Source organism: Lolium rigidum, chromosome 3 (genome assembly GCF_022539505.1).
Source record: "Lolium rigidum isolate FL_2022 chromosome 3, APGP_CSIRO_Lrig_0.1, whole genome shotgun sequence".
Classification (NCBI taxonomy): domain Eukaryota; kingdom Viridiplantae; phylum Streptophyta; class Magnoliopsida; order Poales; family Poaceae; genus Lolium; species Lolium rigidum.
The window spans coordinates 290,005,350-290,011,180 of record NC_061510.1 but is presented as its reverse complement, the minus strand read 5'-3'; positions in this window follow the sequence as shown (position 1 = coordinate 290,011,180).

Sequence of the window (5,831 nt, the reverse complement as noted above, 5' to 3'; positions counted from 1 at the left end):
CCCGGCACCGTCCATGTTCATGTATACCCGGCACCGTCCCCGTTCATGTCTGCCCCGGCACCATCGACGTTCATGCCCCCCTGGCGACTGTGGATCCTGTTGTAGCGACGGAGCTGCCGCCGGCCGCCGATGAGGAAGTCGTCGAGGTTGCGCCGCCCGTGACCTCCTTCATTTGATCATGTGATCATGTGGCTTGGAAGCCCTTTTTTTTGCGCCGGAAACGGCGATGTGATAGCCGTGTGTTGGCCCAAACTTCTTATTGCAAAACCTATTCGTATTTGGTGGCCGTGTGTTGGCCCAAACTTCTTATTCGTAGACTTATTCGAATTTCTATGGTTATGTTTGAGATTTCAAATTCAAATTATCTATCGGGGCCGCCTGTTTGGGAGCGCCGGTGTGGGAGCAGCTCCCAATGGAGGATGTTGTGCCGGCGTCCCCCAAAACGGAGGTGCCGGCACCCCTGCTGGCTCCTATTTAGGGGGCGCCGGTGGAGATGCTCTAAGACATTATAGGTCTTGTGTAGATTCGCCTACTTTAATTTGTATCTAGTCTATTTTTAGACGTCTAATGTGTCTTATATTAATGATCAGCGTTGAGACGGGATAGTACGCCTGTTAGAAATGTGCGATTTTGTTTCAGAACTTTTGCAGTGCCCCAGGAGCACTATACCACGAACTCAAGTCAAGATTCTGGAACCGTCTATTTCGGACGATCTTTCTCTCTTCACTTATAACCGCACCATCCAGGCATCCAGCATAGGAAGAACACCATAACCGACGAGTTATCCGTGAACTTCAGAACTTGGGGTGTGTTTGCTTCAAACAGAGAGAGTGTCGGGACATTTTGGGAAGCTCGGTGGGATTGTTCTTGCCGAACTCCCCGCGGTATAATCATTGGAAAGTGAACATGTGACCACTGTTCAATTTTAAACACGCTCGAGCATCTCCGCCAACGATGGAATTGTGCTTCCACTACCCTTGCAGAAAGTCCTTAAAGCATGGTACTCCATTGGGGTTCTTGTTTAGCAGGCTTGGCGGCCGGCCGTTGGATGGTCAAAAAGAAATGTTGGTTCTGAAGACAAAAGTGTCCATTTCGTTTGAAGATCACACCGCCTCGCCTGCACCACCAGCCCACATGCTCATCCTTATCACTGCTTGTTTGTGTTTATTTAGTTGAATTCAGGAGCAAAAATGCGAGTCATGCGAATCTTCGTGGAGGGAGAAGGATTGTTTGTAACTACCTAGGTCCGCAGGCATTCTATATTTTCCTGTAGGAAAGGATGCCGCGGGCACATCTGTTGCTACCTTTGTGTGACAGCCAAACTTCCTCATCATCGGCGAAGCAAGTGGTCGACAAACCGTTTCTTTTGGGACTCAGGAAATGTTAATTTCAAGGCCAGCTAGAAGCGAGGTCACAGAAAATAGTTAGAACACCAAGACTTCCCGAGTGTTTAGTGACGAACCCAGTGATCAAGAAAAACGTGTCATTATGTTGCTCTCCTTTTGGGTGTGGATAGGGGGCAACTAACAAAATGGAGTATTCCTCGCGCACTTGTCTTTTGATCACATGGGACATGTATTTACGGTTCTCTAAGGGGAAATTGAACTTTCTCCGTGTAATAAAGAAACCTACGCAATGCATATGACAGAAATCCCGTCAGTGTTAATAATAAGATATTTTAGATATTTTAATATGGATTACACATATACTAAAGTAAGTGACCAAACACACTAAAAAGTATCTAGATATTAAAATGCCAGATTATCTTATAATTTAGAAGGAGCGATACAATAAGAGGTATGCTTCGGTGCGCTTCTTAGTGCGCATTGCAAAGAAACCGAGCATTTACCCAATGCACAAGACATAAATTCCCTCGGCTTTATATTATATGAGATGTTTTAGATATTTCAATACAGACTATCGACGGGAGAGTGAATTTTTGTAGCCCACATGTAGCTCCTTTTTTTGCAAAATTTGAAAATGGAATTTTAAAGTTTCAAAAAAATCTGAAAAAAATCTAGATGTAGACAATGATGGGCTTCTTTTAGTATGTGTGAAATTTGAACTCGAAATACCTCATATTCTGGGCTGCACAAAAATGATAAAATCGGGCAGATTTTGAGATTTTGAAATCTGCCACTGTTCACTAATATTGATATCAGAATTTGTTACTTTTGCACAGCTCCGAATATAATGTATTTGAGGTCGAAATTTTCCATGTTTGTAGATCACAGTATTAGCTACATGTTCATTTAATTTCAGATTTTTTTGAAGCTTTAAAATGTTGTTTTCAATTTTTTCAAAAAATGAGCTACGTGTAGCTCGAGCTACACTTGTGGTTTCCGCTATATACGGACTAAACAAAGTGGACAGACATACTAAAAGAACACTGAGGGGAAATGTTAAAATACATGTACGGTTGAGATTAGACTAGAATTAGATCTTCTTTAGTTCAAATCTTCTCCCCTCATTGTACCTCTATATACAACCACAAGAAACTAGGGTTCTATATTTTCTACAAGCATGTGACCACTGTTCAATTTTAAACACGCTCGAGCATTTCCTCCAACGATGGAATTGTGCTCCACTACCCTTGCAGAAATTCCTGGAAGCATGTTACTACATTGGGGTTCTTGTTCAGCAGGCTTGCCGGCCGGCCGTTGGATGGTCAAAAAGAAATGTTGGTTCTGAAGACAAAAGGGCCCATTTGGTGTGAAGATCACACCACCTCGCATGCACCACCAGCCCACATGCTCATCCTAATCATTGCTTGTTTGTGTTTATTTAATTCTATTCGGGAAAAGAAATACTAGTCATGTGAATCTTCGTGGAGGGAGAAGGATTGTTTGTAGCTATCTAGGTCCGCGGGCATTCTATATAGTCTTGTAGGAAAGGATGCCGCGGGCACATCTGTTCCTACTTTTGTTTTTTCGAAATGAGGCATCCTCAACCTCTGCATCAATTGATGCATACAGTTTTATTTTATTAATAACTGAACAGTACATCATATTATCTCTGAGCATTATTACAAAATCATGGATCACATAAGATCTCAACAAAAATGAGTCATCTAAAAAAAAATCAGCAACATGGAGCTCCTCTGCATCAACATGTCAGCCGTCTATCAACGCACCAACCGTACCGGCTGTAGAAATCCCGTGCTACCGTTGCCAGTCGGTTGCACCCAATATCCATAGCTTGTCGCTCGTCCGCCGGCTATAGATAGGACCACATATGGATCCAATGGGTAGCCATAGGGACAACCTGCAAAAATGATGGGAAACTTTTCCTGTTAAACACAAAGTCATTCCTAACCTTCCATATCGCCCAAAGAACAGCGCACACACCAACTCTAATGTGTCCTTTATTTTTTTAGCCACCCCTTTTAACCAATTCCAAAACATATTTGTAATATTCAAAGGTTGAAGCAAGCCAAACTTCCTCATCATCGTTGAAGCAAGTGGTCAACTTCATGTCTCTTTTAGATCAAGTTTAATAGTACAATCAACTGCTGGTTATAAGGAGGTGCCATATCATTCTATAGCTAGCTTATAGTTGTCAACTTATCATGTACAATAATTAGTTATAGGGTGCAACTAGGGCTTAGTTTACTAAGAGTTAAGTTAGCTCTTAGTAGATTTTGTTGATTTGTATTATTTTCCCCAATCTATCCATTAATGTACCCATATATTATTTAGTTAATTTTTTTGAGATAACCCCTATTGTTTAGCTAAACCATGTCATGCACATGCGACTCGCTTTTGACATGCACGGTAGTTGAGCTGCCCATTCTCCTTGAGGTGGTTGTCTATTTGTCCATCTGTTGGCAATTTTAAGTACCATACTTGCAACTTTAAATAAATCTTAGTTGTAACTGCACTTGCAATTGATAAAAACCTCAAGTGCAACCATATTTACAACTTAAAAAAACTTGGTAACATTTTCATGATTTAAGCATTTTTAAAAAATGTCAGTTGCAATCCCGAAATATTTTCAGTTGCAACCACACTTGCAACTAGAGAAAATCTTAGTTGCAACCACACTTGCAAGTGGAGGAATTCTCGGTTGCAACCACACTTGTAACTGGAGGAAGTCTTTGTTGCAACCGTACTTGCAACTGAAAAAATTTAGTTGCAGCAATACATGCAACTGGAAACAAATCTAAGTTGCAACTCCATTTGAAACTGCAAAACATAATCTCAATTGTAACCATACTTGCAACCGAACAAATGTCATAGTTGTAATCACACTTGCAACTAGAAAAAAAATCTCAGTTGCAACACCACTTCTTGCAACTACAGAAAAAAGTTTAGTTGCAACCACTTTTACAACATAAAAAATTAAAAACAACACAGAAAATCTCGATGACAACCCCACATGATTGAACATATCTACTGATCGGACCAGTGGTTCTTCCAGGTTTTTTTAGGAACACTAGTTCATCCAGCTAAAGTGTTTGTATTTAATAGTACAAAATAAGACAAATTTTATAGTTACCGTATATAAATAAGTAAAAAAAACTTTCTGTGTCTAGTTTTAGCATCAAGCAACAATAGTCAAGTTGGTTAATACTGTAGACTGCTGCGCTTGAGTAACTGGAGGCTCCATGATCGAAATCCCACCCTGCGTGTTATATTTTTGGAGCCTACCAGTAACAACAATGCGTGAAAGACAAAAGATTTCACGACACTCCAAGTAATATCTAACGGTTATAAAATCTAGTAAGCTCTAAGCTAAATCTCAATATACTGTGAATTAGCAAATCCGTTAGTTATAAGAATGTACTACATCATCACTATATGATTGATCTTTCACTCTCATAGCACGTACTAGTGTTAGAGTTCATTTACCTTCCTCTTAAGCATAAATAGCTTGTAGACTTGACATAATTGTACTCACTCTTATGTCTCCCCACTAGTAGAAAAGAGGGCTTTGGTTTTTTGCTCTAAAAAGCATTAGGACCGGATTTGGCACGAACAGGTGCTAAAGGGGTCATTAGCACCGGTCCGTGCGGTCTAGACGTCCAGGGGACCAGCCGCGGCATTAGCACCGGTTCATGCGGGACCTTTAGCACCGGTTCGTAACACGAACCGGTGCTAAAGGGTTGGCGTCAGCCGCGAACCCTTTAGTACCGGTTCATTTTTCTGCTCCCCACGCACCTCCACCCCCCCCCGTGGATCGCCTTTTTTTTGCTTTGTAAAATACAAAAGAAAATGATAGAAAATTCAAAAAAATAAAATGTTTTCAGATTTTAGTATGTTATGCAACCTATTATTTGGTGAAATTAAGAAATTCGAATTTTTTCTTTTTTTGCAAAAAAGGTTTGAAAAATGGTAAAACCGCATTAACTTTTGCATACGACGTCGAAAAAAACGTATAATATATCAAAATCATTGTGGGAAAAAGTTACCTCTGAATTCACCCGGTTTTACGCGGTTAGCCAATTTTTAGATTCTCAAAATTTCAAATTAAAATATGAAAGCAGGAAGATTTTAGTTTTTTGCTAGAAATTTAGGATTTTTTATTTTTTTAAATTAAAATTAATAATTGCATCCTGCATAAAGATTACTATTACTTTTAGCAAATTATAAGATTTTCAAATTTTCAGGTTTTAGGTTTGGCAAAAAAAAAATATTGAAAATAATTAAAAATAATACAAATTATAAAGTTATGTTTATTTATTTATTCATGATTATTATTATATCATTACTTTTGTTTATTAAAAGAATTATTTGAAATTCGAATAATAAAGAAATATGACATCGACCAACATGTTAATAGGATTGATATGATACTAGTATCACATACATGCGCGCGAAGCACTTGGATGT